This window comes from Podarcis pityusensis (genome assembly GCF_964106645.2).
Source record: "Podarcis pityusensis genome assembly, chromosome: 3".
In the NCBI taxonomy this organism is placed as follows: Eukaryota; Metazoa; Chordata; class Lepidosauria; order Squamata; family Lacertidae; genus Podarcis; species Podarcis pityusensis.
In genome coordinates, this window is record NC_138026.1 from 68,524,565 (window position 1) to 68,540,287 (window position 15,723).

Genomic DNA, 15,723 nt, shown 5'->3' on the forward strand with positions numbered 1-15,723 from the left:
AGCACCACTTTAGCTAATGGGGCCTCCTGCTGCCACTGCACCGCCGCTGCACAATTTCTGTTCTCATCCTGAAGCAAAGTTCTTAACCCGAGGTACTATTTCTGGTTAGCGGTGTCTGCAACCTGAAGTGTATGTAACCTGAAACTATGTAACACGAGGTACCACTGTAGTGTAAAAATACACATAATCAGCAAATTTTGCAATGCGCAGGCAATGAATAATCCAACCATAAATTGCCAAAACTAACAGTAGCAAGAGACCAAAAGATCATCAAGTCATTAAAACAAAGGCCAATGAAATGGATTTCACCAGGCACCTAAATGATAAAAAGTTTAAGCGCCAAGGGAACATTTCTGGGGTGTTCCAGGGACAGGTGTCTCCATTGAAAAAGCCCTGTTCACAGCTGCAGCCCACTTAGCCTGATTCTGGAGCCACATAGACCAGGGCCTCTGATGATTATCTAAGAGAACGGGCCATTTCATACAGTACAAGGTGATTATTTAGAGCTGGTGCTCTGTCGCTAAACCAAATCCCCTCCCTAAGCAGCTATCTTTATGCAACTTTGTGCTTTATTGTTTATTGTATATCCGCATTTATGAATTGTTTTATTTCCACTTCTGTTGGAAATAACTATTTTTATACTGCTTTCTAATGCTTTCTATCCTATTCTTTTGATTTTCTGTGAGCTGTCCAAAGAGCATGCATATTGGCCAGCAATTGATTGATAAGAGTTACATACAACCAAGCAGTCTTGTGACTTAATTTTTTCAAAGTCCCCTATGCCACATAATACAAAATCACATTTGAAATTGTAAGGGACTTTGAAAACGGCTTATGATGTGGCATAGAGATCTGTTGCTCGAAACAGCAGAAAGTAAAACATCACACTGGGCACTAAGCTCTTGGGTGTCCCTAAGGAGCAATTTGGATCCTGGCCAAAACATTTCAGGACCAGTTTAGTGTAGCTTTATTACACTATAGCACCAAAGACAATGACTAATCAGGGTATTTATTCCTGGTTTTAGCTTCATGGGCTAGATCTACGTTATCAGATGAATGGGAAGAATGATAAATACTTAACCCATTTCATGGAGTGGGCTTGAATCTTGTCTCAATAAATGTGCTAATAAAGGTGCCAAGAGAATCTGCAGGTTTTGCAAACATAATTTTGAATGAAGAGGCAAGTGAGTCTTTAACAGCTGAAAACTTGTTTTTCCTTATGCCACCTGTATCCTGATAGCCCTTAAGATCAATGGAGGACATCTTTTAGATGCAGTGAAGGAGGAAAATGCATAGCAGGACTTTCTTGGTAGTGGCCCTGAAAAGTGGAATTCCCTTCTGAGAAAAGCCAATCAAATTATCATCCTAATTAATTTTAAGAAACATGACACAATTTCTGAAATCAATTATGTTTGTTTTTTGAAGTTTTACATATGGTTTTATGGCTTTTGAGAAGCATGGCTATCTTCACGCACCTTCAACTCTACCTACTGTAGCTATGTTGTCTGTCTATTGTACAAATAAAATAGAGATACAATAAAATAGAATTAAAATGATGACAGGGAATGTCATTTCTTATGTCCCCTCCCTTCTTTACGCCTCCTTAATATCACCACCTGATTGAGCATCTACTTGGAAAGTCATTTCCAAAAGCCTTCTAGGAGAGTACCACATTTGTTCCTTAGAGGCAAGTCCTGCAGTTCTGTTTAAGGACAAATGCACATGTATTCCAATGAGAACTCTAACACAGAGGGCATTAAGAACTTTTAAGATTTGAATGTGTTATCTTCAGCAGCATATGATTAGCTTTCGGCATTGTAGCACATTGTAAAGCACTCTATGGGGCAACAAATTATGCGGCTGAAGTGGAGTTAACCGCATGCAAGCAAACATTATGCGCTCAACAACATCCCACACACAGCCATGCACACTTGCATTAGTACCCGCTAATCTGAGGAGGATTGTCCTCACTGAGGCATAGGATTTGATCTTTGGTTTTAAGGAGGAAGGCAAATGGGAGGAAAAAATATCCCTTTGCCCCGAGAGAGGTGAGAGCTGTAGGAGTTCTCAATGGCTCGGTGACTTTTGTTTGTTTTACAGCAAGGGAGTGTGCAGTTGACTACTTTGATATTGCCAGCAGGTGTGATCTCTGCAAAGTGGGGGGACAACTATAAAAAGACTGAAGCGTTTTGAATAAAGTTATATACATGGCAAGCCAGTGCGATGTGTGCAGTTCACAGTCATTAACATCAGGCTCCTTCTTGAATCGTCTTTTAGGACTCATTCATCTGACCCAAAAACGTGCCAGTTTTCAACATGGACCAAATGAGTACATTGAGAACTGGGGTAGTGAGTGGCTGTTCGTGAAAAGGCTGCAGAGAAGTCACATTTCACCCTAGAATTGCTCTGAATTTAACCTAAAGTTAAATTTCAAGGTAAATGTGGCAGTTCCTGTTTGGTAGAAACATGCAGGGATCCTCACGGGAAACAAAAAATAATTTATATAAGACCAGCAAAGGCTCCACTGAGATTCAACCTGGAGCCGTAGAAAACTTTACTGCTTGTTAGTAAGTTTTGCTGTGTTTATCATCTGTCTGTCAACAGCTCTGAATGTCTGGTGGGAGTCCAGGGAATCTCCTCTCTCTGTGTGCTGCTCCAGAGACCATTGCAGGGGTGTGAGGGGACCAAACAATGTGGAGGTAGAGCATAACCAGCTTGAACTTGTCTAATCCTCTTTCAAAGCCACCCCAGTTGGTGGCCATTACTGCCTCCTGGGGGAGCAAGTTCTATCATTTGACTATATGCTGCATAAAGAAGTATGAGAAATCCCTATTGCTGAGGTAGAAGACGTTGAGCAGGGCTTCCACTGATGGGACTTGTTAGTTGAACCCCTTTCCAGTATAAATATCCTTTATATGGTTTATATCACTAAAACAGAAGAAACAGAAGATACAACAAAATTAAACCAGAGGGTTCAAAACAGGCAGTAAAATTTAATCACATATTATAAATTAAAAACCTGAGAGAATAAAAAGGAATTCAATTAATGCCAAAAAGACTACAAGGCAGGCCTTGGGCAAGCTTCCCTAGGGAGTGACTTCTGTACACTGGGTGTGGTGCCACAGCTAATAAGACCCTCTTGTAGTTTCCACCTGCCTGGCCTCTGACAGCAGGGACCTTCACTTGAGCAACTCAGTGCACAGGCAGGCAGATATTTACCCATAATATGTCAAGTAAAAGAAGAGAAAAAAAGAACAACATTTTGCAAAGCTTTCACGCCTGGAGGCAACTCAGTTCAGCAATCAGATGAGTGGCTTGGTGTAAATACCGAGTGGACACATGTCAGAAAGCAATAATCAATGTTTACAAAGTTGCATGTGCGCTTCATTGTGGAGGGAACTGAGGGCCTAAATGCGTGTGGTGCCAATTTTGTTATTTGCAATCAGGTGTCCCCCCCTTTAATTAGAGGCACAAGGGGAGATGTTCACTGGCAATGCAGAGCTCAGGGAAGAAAGGTTTCACACACACACACACCCCGCCATGATTACTACAAAAAATCTATCTCATACACTGACTGAAGTTAGGCTTCAGCTATTCCCCCCTAAGTTTAACAGCAACACAGAAGGTGATTTTATTTTCAGACCTCCCCTCCTCATGCACTGCATTGTCAATGAGCATCCCTCCATGGCCATATTTAAATAAAGGAGGGGAGGCACTGCAGACTGCAAACAATGCAATTTGCATCACATGTAATTAGTGTAATGTGAAACTGTATTCTCCTAAATCTCTCGATCTTGGGACTGAGGTATAAAGAGAAAGGATTTGATTAAGCTGTATCAAGATGGTTGATTCATTCATTTACCTGTGGTGCCGATACCTTTATGCCAACATCCATTTTCACTGTTACCTGTGAGCACAGCTATATGTAGCTCAAAATGTGTTAGGTTTCCAGATATTGTTTCTCATAATAAATCTACCTCTGTACTCAGTTACCAACAATTATGCCTCATATTCCATTGTCAAACACCTGTGCACATGTAGCAGGCAACTCTTGGTGCATAAACTGTGAGGTCACCCTACTTTAGCAAATACAGATTTTTTTCTTTCACTTTGAGAACAAAAAGGAAGAGGTGTTTTCTGTATGATCTGCTACGAAGATATGCATTTGCTTATTATTTATGTCTTTTTAGTTTTGTTTTTTTAAAGCAAAGCAAAGCCTCTAAAAATAAACCTTGAGACATGGTCTTTCCATTGTCACCAATACTGTGTTATTTACAAGTGCTGATTACTCTCTAGGGGGAAAAAGTAATAATGTAATTGCAGCCATCTGTGTTTGTTTTCTGCATATTCCCATTAAAATGTTCTCGGCATACAGTACAACTCCTAAATTGTACTCTTTAGAAGGGCGCTAGGAAACTATTCTTCGGGGCAACACTCTGCCACTCTACATGTTGTCAAACTGTGCTGCAGTTAAAGCTGCCAAATTGTTTTGCGTATCTTGAGATTCTTGAACTATAGAGAAGGAATCGGAAGGGGAGAGGGAAAGCAAGTTAGCTCCCTTGCTGTGGAGAAAAACCTAATCCCTCACCACAGCCCTTTATGTTGCGACAAAAGCAACTAATACATTTCATTGTTATCTGTTCCTTTGCTCCACACTTCAGTAGAAGCTGCTTTAGAGCAATTAGCAACTTCCCAACACTGTTTTTAAAGGGCAGGCACTTTGTAGTCTCTCTTACCAACAGTGATTCTTTAATTGGTTTGGAATATTTGCATAGAAAATGCAGGCTGAGTTCATATTTCTGTGTATTTATAGGCATACGTACACTTTACACAGATAGCCTTGACAAAGCTGAAGCTCATTTAATTTGCAGATCAACTGGTCGCGGTTTCCCCCGCCCCCCAATAAACAAAGATTGACTCAAAGATTATTGAAATATATTATAATTTAACATTTAAACCAACAAATGGAATAATTAGTAACACCGCAACCCAAGTCAAAAAATATTTTAGAGTATTCCGATGAAAATAATCTTTACTAATGAACATAGAAAAAGCCTTTACTATTTGGGAAATCGTTTTAAACTGAACTCAGACATTCAGGTGGGAATCATAAAAAACAATTTGTGGAAGGTTGCGGACCTGGGCTTCCCCAGCCTCAACCCTTACCCTGAAGTCTGTGCGTTGAACAGGGATGTGTGGAGAAGTATGAGAGGTGATATCATTGCCATCTTCAAATATCTGAAGGGCTGTCACATGGAAGATGGAGCAAGCTTGTTTTCTGCTGCTCCAGAGGGTAGGAACCCAACCAATGGATACAAGAAAGGAGATTCCAAGAAAACATTAGGAAGCATTTTCTGATGGTAAGAGCTACTGTTCAACAGTGGAACAGCTTATCTCAGAAGGCAGTGGGCTCTCCTTCCTTGAAGGTTTTTAAACATGGCCACCTGTCACGGATGCTTTAGTTGAGATTCCTGCATTGCAGGGGATATGACCAGATGACTCTTGGGGTACCTTCCAAATCTAGACACTAACAATTTAATTTAATTTAGTTTTGATTGGATGCAAATGTGTCTACCACCATCCTCCCCACCACCCCAAGAAAAGTCAAAATGGAGAAAATAAACACAAAATAGGGGAGAACCAAGATAGGCCAATGAGCATGATCACTGAGCACAGAAAGCCGATTGTTAGGGTGGGGATGGGAAACCTTGGAGATGGAATGGAGTGTCTGGAACCCTGAACAAAAGTACTGCAAAATGCAAGATTTTGTTGCAGGCCCTTCTTGTTATATGCTTCAAAAAGAAGGTGATGGAGACATGCAAGTGAGGTCCATGCAACTCCTGGAGCTCATGGATTTTCCTGCAAGGGAGATGTGCTAATCTACCGTATTTTTCACTCTATAAGACGCACCAGACCATAAGACGCACCTATTTTTTGGAGGAGGAAAACAAGAAAAAAAATATTCTGAATCCCAGAAGCCAGAACAGCAAGAGGGATTGCTACGCAGTGAAAGCAGCAATCCCTCTTGCTGTTCTGGCTTCTGGGATAGCTGCACAGCCTGCATTCGCTCCATAAGACACACACACATTTCCCCTTACTTTTTAGGAGGGAAAAGTGAGTCTTATAGAGCAAAAAATACGGTAACTTCACCCATTATAGTATAGGTAGAGAAAGCAGATGTGTTTGAGCCACTTGCCATGCTGCATTATCCACTTCTCTGCAACATTTGAACTAACGCAAGGACATACTTCACAGCATGCAGAACAAATGGCTCACTGTGTTTTTATATTTACAGTAAAGATTAAATGCCAGGAACAAAATTTTTGAAAAGCTTCTAAAGGAAAAGATCTCTCTTTGGTGGGAGAAGGGGGCAAGACATAAACTCCTTTACATGCTCTAAGTTATATATTGCAAGAAGCATGCTTTCTCATATGCTTGCACAACCCCAAGCAAAATGTCTCTTAAATCTGATACGATGCAAATAATGGGTATATCTAGAGGTAATGAGTTTTTCAAATGAGAATTTGAAGGAAAGGCTCTGGCCCACAAGTCACTATTTTAAGCAGTGGAATACATATATACATTTCTCCCCTGAAATAAGTAAGCTGGTGTGCACAGAATACACAGCTCCTGGAAGTAGGGTGAGGGCTGAGAAAGCCTGGATCAAAACTGCTTTGATGAACCACCCTACAAACTGAAATGATCTGAACATAAAATAATGTAACCCTGGTTCAAGTACTGGTTCAGATTCAGGTATTCTTTTTCAACTGGGTCATGAATCAACACTTCTCATTCACTGTAACTAAGCATGCATCCCTATTATTATTAGCATTGAGTATTAGCAATAGCCAGCTATGTGCGAACCTGTTCACATATAACACTAAGCCAAACTATGACTTAGTGAGAACATGGAGGCTCCCCCACTGAAGATTGTACCCACTTTGCTCTTTCTCCAGACCTACTGTTCTGAATTTGAAACCATGCAAAGACCAACATGTTATTCACCGGTCTCATTTGGTATTTGGCCGTTTCTGAGTACAGGCTATAGTTCTTCCATGAGACTTTTGTCAAGAGTGTTTAGGGAACCAGAACTGCCCCATAGTAATTGTGAAGGCATTATTACCACAGTGGTTGTGGTATACAGTGGTACCTCCGGCTACATACACTTCAGATTACAGACGCTTCAGGTTACAGACTCCACTAACCCAGAAATAGTACCTCGGATTAAGAACTTTGCTTCAGGATAAGAACAAAAATCGCACGGTGGCGGCACAGCAGCAGCGGGAGGCCCCATTAGCTAAAGTGGTACCTCAGGTTAAGAACAGTTTCAGGTTAAGAACGGACCTCTGGAATGAATTAAGTTCTTAACCCGAGGTACCACTGTATGTGATTTGTTCCAATATGCAGAGCTCTTTCTCATGCAAACCTAAGCAAAACTAGACTCCAGGCAAAGCAGGAGTTTTAGCCAAGATGTTTTCTTGATTTATATGGCGGGCATAAACCATGAATTCAAGTTTGGACAAACCCTAGCTGAGCTCGCAGCAGTGCAGCAGCAGTTGGTCCAGGAGGAGGAGCACACCAGCCACCATCTCCTTTCCAGGAACCCTCACACTAAACCACCGTTTGACTTAGCATTGCATGTGAACCAGCTCAACATATGAGACTAAATCAAATGCTCACAAAGAAAGATGAGTGAATATTTGCATGTTGGCTTTTGCCTGGGTTCAAAGCCTTATTTGCCATACTACCTTGGAAGAGTTACATTTTCTGAGCCTCCAATCTCTACCTGTATAATTGTGATGAACAGTAATCTGGGAGTTATTTATTGGTTGATTTAAAAACATTTATAAACCATTTAATATTTTAAAAACCTCTGAGCAATTACTCCAATTAACCAGAGCCATTGTGAAGGCTAATGGGGCAGGTGGGACCTGGGTCTGCCACCCTCCATGAGATATTTTTTTTCATGATGCACACCTGAACTTCTGAGTTCAGTTCAAAATTAAATAATTCCACAATTGCAATGACTTACTTGGATTCAACACTATGCTTAAAAGATGTCACCTCATGCAGAGATTTTTGTGCTTAGTTAAATTGGTAGATCCACACTAGAGAAAGATGGGCTTATGACTATCATTCTAATCACGTGCTATGCCAGGCTCCTAGTATAACTGGATTACATAGGGTGGTGTTCAGCTAAATAGTTTGCTGGTACCAGGGTTAGAACTAGTGCAGTGGGACAGCCATCTCTCCATGCCCCATGTTCTCTCCAAATCAACCACCAAGCATTGGGAGAATTCCAGAAGTGATTTTGCAGGGGGCAGGAGGGAGGGGAGAGAGGGAGAACATTCCATTGTGCAAGGACAAATCATTGTGCTGGTGGAAGATTTGCTTAGTGTTGTGTTGAATACATTCCACAGAGCTGGTGAAGCACCTTGAAGGGGCCAGAAGGATTATTGCCATGGGGAGTGGGGTCTGCCCTTGTATAGAAAACCGACCTGAAGATCTAGACAGCAGGCATCTCTATCATTACAGTGCTACCTCTGGATGCAAACGGGATCCGTTCCGGAGCCCTGTTCGCATCCTGAAGCGAACGTAACCTGCGTCTGCGCGTGCGCGGGTCACAATTCGCCGTTTCTGCACATGCATGTGACGTCATTTTTAGCATCTGTGCATGCGCAAACGGTGAAACCCAGAAGCAACATGTTCCGTTACTTCCAGGTCGCCACAGAGCGCAACCTGAAAACACTCAACCTGAAGCACATTTAACCCGAGGTATGACTGTATAAGGAACCAGTGAAAGCAACATATTATTTTGGGCTATTTTACGCCTTAGCCAGCAGTGAAAGATGGGAAGATCCACTGTGGTTCACTGTTAACAGGAGGCAATTTCCTCCTGGACACTTGAGGAAAGGAGGTCACTCATAAAAAGGAGCAATATATATTTAGCACATTGACCTAGTATGAGATAATAGAGCAAAGAGACCTACTTAACCTCAGGCAATGCAAAAGACCTCTACTGCAGGATGCAACATACGGAAAATGATTTTGTATTTCTTCAGGCTGGCTCTTCTGCCTCAAAAACAATTGCCTAAATGAGGGCTTAGAATGGTAATGAAGTGCTAGAATTATGTAATCTTTTAAAAAGAGAAAGAATACCCAATCCTGATGAAAGAAACCTAAAATATTGTCTTACCCGTACATACCTAATTACTATGTCCTGCAGGTGAAGGCATCCTGCAGCCACCAGCCTGCCAGGAGGTCTGTTTCACATGATGTCAGAATTGGTACTTTAGTGTGTCAGCCATAATAATAATAATAATAATAATAATAATAATAATAAATTTATTTATACCCTGCTCATCTGGCTGGGTTTCGCCAGCCACTCTGGGCGGCTTCCAACAAAACATTAAAATACAATAATTCATCAGATATTAAAAGCTTCCCTAAACAGGGCTGTGTTCAGATGTCTTCTAAAAGTCAGATAGTTGTTAATTTCTTTGACATCTGATGGGAGGGTGTTCCACAGGGCGGGCACCACTACCGAGAAGGCCCTCTGCCTGGTCCCCTGTAGCTTCACTTCTTTCAGTGAGGGAACCGCCAGAAGGCCCTTGGAGCTGGACCTCAGTGTGCGGGCTGAACGATGGGGGTGGAGACGCTCCTTCAGGTATACGGGACCGAGGCCATTTAGGGCTTTAAAGGTCAGCACCAACACTTTCAGCACCAACACTTTGAATTGTGCTCGGAAACGTACTAACCCTTTGGAATGCCCTCCGATTTCATATCAGACAGGCAGCCTCTCTATTATCATTCTGCCGCCTGCCTAAATACATCCCTCTTACAACAAGCATTTTTAACTGAGATCGTTATTCCAGTTAGTATCTGTACTAGATTTGAATTGATTTTATGTACAGTATTCACCATATGCATAGTTTTTATATATGCAACTGTTTTAGATATGTTCTTATTATATAGTAAATCACTTCTTGATGCTTCACACTAAGCAGTTCATAAATGAAAATAATAATTATGTCACCAAAGTCTGCCTCACTCTTCCAAAGAAGGTTCATCTTACCAATACACATAATACATTTGTATTCAGACATGGGAGGGTCTTGTGGGAATTGCCCTTCAACCTGGCATGCAGGAGGACAAACTAACCTGAGCCCATGAGTCAATTCCCCATTTTGTCTTCACACTGAGGCTTGAAAAATAAAAAGATTACATCTCTTTCCATGCCAAGCCTGACAAAGAAAACATAATACTCAATGACTGTAGTAACATGATTTTCTTTATTAAGGAAACATTCTTATTTCTAAGGAAACTGATGAAGAATCTACTGAGAATTCTTTTTTCATCTTTATTGTTCCTTACCAATGTCAATAATCTACTACTTACTAAACCCCATGGTCCTATAGTGTGAAAATTCCATTGTTCCAAAGTCTCATTGACAAATGAATTACTTGATATTTGGCAAATGGAATACTCTATAGATATTACCATCAATGAGCATTTTGCTTGATGAGAACAACTCCATCCTGAGACCTTTACTCAACATAAGTAGCTCTGCTGATTTTAGTGGAACAGCTTTTCTGAATAAGAACTGTTCGGCTGATGGGGAATGGTTGCAAGGATTAGGTCCGTATACGCTGTTCTTGAGAACGAAAATTGACTATTCTTTTTCACAGTCTATCTTCTAAATACAAATTACTGGCAAATAACCATGTAGAATAGTCTGAAATGGAGAAAATTCTCTAGACCTTACAAGGTGTCAAGTGCAGTTCACAAAGAGTGAGAGTTATGTTCTGAAAGACAGCCAAAGATCATTTATGAACAGCTCTCGAAGGGGTAATTTCTGCCTTCATTTTTCTTTTACAAGCTTCAAGGTGCATAGGTAACATAAGATTACCAAGTGACAGCAATGGGTTGTGGGCTTTTTTAGAAGACTGCATTAAGAACACAGGGTTTATATGTTTTCTAGGGTGTATAAAATTACCATTGTTTTAGACGTGGTTAATGTCCCTTGAGCTCTTAGAGAAAACAATCATACATGAAAGAAACCTATACCATAGAACATAACTACACCAGGGCAACTGGTAAATCATTTTTCATGTTTTTCTACAGGCTTGTAATTTTCACATATGAATGCCAGCTTCTGACAATATTTTACAATGTTTGCCAGTTAGTTTTAAAAAACAGTTCTGGTTCTTTTTTTTACACTTGCATATCTGCCGATTAAAGATTTAGACTGCAACCCCAAACACATTTACTAAGGAGCAAGCCCCACTGAACACTGTAGATTACTTCAGAGCAAACATGCATAGGATTCTATGCATCTGAAGAAGTGTGTATCTGAAGAAGTGTGCATGCACACAAAAGCTTAAACCCAGAATAAACTTAGCTGGTCTCTAAGGTGCTACTGGACATTTTTTTAAATTTTTTAATTTATTTCGCATGCATAGGATTGTGCTTAAACCATAATCCAACACAAAACTGAGTAGTTTACAGTGCAATTATTTCTGTGTCTAATCAGAAGGAAACACCACTGAGCTCAGTGAGACTTACTCCAGGTGTACAACTATACATAGAATTGCAGCCCTGATTTCACTAAAATATATGAGTCTTCTTTTACTTATTCCTGTGTTGGATTATGGTCTTGGGGTTTGTTTGGGGTCAGGTTTGTTGTTGTTGTTTGCAGTTTCTAAATGCCAAACATATGTTGTTAAACCAAAAAAAGTTTGTGTTATTATTTAATACATCTAAGAACATAACCTCTAGCCAATAATGTAAAGCCTGTATTAAAAACATGACAGCTCACAGAGTAATGGGTTTTGAAACTGATTTTATGCTTATGAAAGAAGAAACTACCAATATCCACCTAAACCACCAAGGCTGCAGTCCTACACTCAACTTCTCTGGGAGTAAAACTCATTGAACTCAATGGGACTTGAGTTCTGAATAGACATGTATAGGATTGAGCTGTAGATTACATATTCTAGGTTCAGTTGACACATTTGAGTGACGTTATAAAGTATTCCCTTCCTAATAAACTGCATATTTCCCCCTGCCAATCAGTTTCATACCACAACCACTGTTGTAATAATGCCTTCACAATTACTACAGGACAGTTCTGGTTCCCTAAACACTCTAGACAAAAGTCTCATGGAAGAACTATACACTGTGTAAAAGTTGGTTCTTCTACTATGTCCTGTCTTTATCAGGTTCTGCATTTTCCTACATTTGCCCACCTTGCTGCCTGTTGCTGGCTACAGGTATGGAAATGCACAGCCTGGTGGTTTTATGGCAAGTATAATTTTTTTAAAAAAAAATAAATTTTTATTAGTTTTCAATATAATCATACAATTTTATCCAAATTTTACCTGATTTTAACAAAATACAAATTTTGGACTTCCTTCAACTTCTCTGGTAATCATCCATTTTTACCCTTCAGTACGCATTCCTTTAATTGCATTGCCATTTGTCTTCCCTTCCTTTTCTATTTACTTTCAGCAATACCTCTTAAAATTTTACAGTGCTTCTTGAAACCCCACTAGCGTTGCTTGCACCTCACATATATTTTTCAGATAATCTGCAAATTTTCCCCAATCCTCGATGAACTTTTGGTTTCGGGCATATCTTATTTTCCCGGTCCGTTTGTCCAGTTCCGCATAGTCAGTCAATTTCATTCTCCATTCTTGAATCGTCGGTATTTCCTCTTGTTTCCATTTCTGAGCCAATAGAATTCTTGCTGCCGTAACTGCATACTGGAAAAGTTTACAGTCTTTTCTTCTTATATCTTTTCCTGTAATCCCTAAAAGAAAGGCTTCTGGTTTCTTCACAAAAGTGTATTTTAACATCTTTTTCAATTCATTATATATTGCTTCCCAGAAACTCTTTACTTTCTTACATTCCCACCACATGTGGTAGAATGTTCCCTCTTTTTCTTTACATTTCCAACACTTATTACATGTTTTATACATTTTTGCCAATTTTACCGGAGTGATATACCATCTGTAAAACATTTTCATTACATTTTCCTTCAACCCCATGCATGCAGTAAATTTTAAACTTTCCTTCCATAATTTTTCCCAATCTTCAAATTGAATGTTATATCCAAAATCTTTGGCCCACTGTATCATTACCGATTTAACCTCTTCGTCTTTCGTAAACCATTCTAACAGTATCTTATACATTTTTGACAGAGTTTTATATTCATTATTTATTATCTCTGTTTGGAACTTTGAGTCTTTTTCTGCATATCCACTTTCCTTTATATCTTTTTTAAACATTTCATTTACCTGAAAGTAATGCAACCAATCATACACATAATCTTTAACATATACGTATGGTTTTAATTTCCATTTTTGTCCTTCTTTAGTTATTAATTCTCCGTATGTGGCCCATTTCCCTCTCATATTAATTTTCTTTACACTCATAGCCTCTAACGGAGATAACCAGTGTGGAACGCTTGGCTCCAGAAGGCTTTTGTACCTGTCCCATACTTCTATTAATGAACTCCTGAAGATGTGGTTCCCAAATCCTTTATGAACTTTCTTCTTATCACACCATGACAAGTATAAATTTTACCACCCTTTACAAAGGGAGAGAGAGCACTGAACATGAGCAGGATATGTAATTCCATCTTTAGACTGGCTTCAGTGCCTTTCCTCAGCCCTACAACTTATCACAAGTTTTCTGCTGAGCATCAACAGAGCTTTATCAAAATTGTGCTACAGGTGACAAAGATCAACTCCCCATAAGTGTACCACATTAAAGATTTTAAGCAGTATATTTTTATTAGCAGCATGCACCCCCCAGTATATTATCTGTGCAATACATTAAGCGGGTCCATTAAGCTCCATCCAGTCCAAACTTCACTGTTTATACATCGCTCTGGCATGATAAATGAGCAGTTATGGTCTATTGATTAAATATTACCTGTTACTGAATTGCTTAAACACAAATTTGCAAGATAAACTGGAACTGCTCAGACAGAATCATTACAGATTTTTGTGGTAATTAATAGGAATGTTATGTAAATATACATTTAAGTGATTTATACATTGGAACTCCAAATAAGCTGTTATAATCTATCATACTGCAATAAATTAGCTTTCTTGTAGGTATCTGACCTCTGCTGGAGCATGCAAGACCTGCATATGTATCTCATTCAGGATGCAACGCCCCCCCCCCTCAGTTTGACTTCAAATGCCACTCACCCACCTTTGCAAACAGAAAGCCTGGTTAAACAAATCACGTTTTAAAGACACGAAACACAAAAATGGTCAGGAAGCGATGAGATGTTACCACTAAGGTCTGATTGTGGTAGAACAAGAAAGCCACCAAACACAGCCCCCTAAGATGAAATGGCAAGATAAGCTTTAATGAGGCTGCAACACTAAACTTGTTTCCTAAAGGGGGTGTCCCACAAAACTAAGGCTAGGTAGACACCATACTCTTAAAGCACATCTCCCCACAAAATAACACTGAGCTATAATTCCCAGCACCTTTATCAAGGTTCCATTCCCAGGATCCTTGAGGAATTAGTTCAATGTGTGGTGTGTACACAGCTTTAGTGGGAATTTCGTCTGAGGAGAATATGTATATGGATTGTACTATGCCAAGGAAAGGGTATCTTAAGTACCAGGAACTCTAGTAACAGGAAGCAATCCGCTTCCCTTTTTACAGATAATGATGGGTTTTCTCCTCTCTTGACTTGGCAGGACTAACTTTGACACAAATGCCTTCTAAGGTCAGTGAAGGACAGACTTTCAAGCAGGGTGCAGAGAGGAACTGGTGTTTCTCTTAGCAAATGTTTCCTTCTCTTTAGGTAGACCGATTTCACCTTCTCTTTCGGTAGTCTGATTTCACCTTCAGACTGCCATAAGTGAAGAGAGTATGTGGCTTTTCAAACTATAATCCCTGACCACTGGCTGTGATGACTGGAGCTGACAACATCTGGAGTCTAACAACATTCTGGGAGGGTCACAGATTCCCCATCCCTTCTCTAGTGTCTGGTTTACATGAGTAACACATTCAAGCAAAATCACATTGTATGATTGGACTGCAAATGAAGAATCACATTTTAAATATTCTGCCAGGTTTTAAAAAATAGAAGAAGACCTTATATATCGAAAGACAGCAGATCAGAGAGGAATGTATTAACTCTCTTCATGATGTGCTAGATTTTCTGTGCAGGGAATGTTTTACATGAAAAAGTGTTGAAGAATGTGATCTCCTATGTATGGATAAAAATCCCAGAAAATGCCACCATTTTGTTGAATGGATGGCTCTGCCTTAAGAAGAATTGACTTGCCAGGGCAGCACCTAAATGAACAGAGGCGTGTACTCGGTGAAAATCCAAACCTAAAATCTGCCATATGTAATACTGTTGTTTTACTGTTTTTTCTTTAACAGAATTCGTTTGCTTAGTTTACATGTAAAGACTGTGTATAATTTTTATTTCTTACCTTTTCAAAACATCAAGATGAAGATCAAACAGTTCTTAGTATTGTAAGAAATGAAAAAAAAAATTAAAGTCAGGGAATAAAATTATACCATCTGCCTAAGGTTGGCAGGATACGTTAAAATTCATTCATAAAAAGCTTAAACTGAACACACATTAAGCTGCTATAAAACGAAGCTTTAATAAGAATGGAAAACTTTGGGTGCCAAAATCAGTGAAAAATAACATAAATAATATCTTTTCACTTTGGACCATCA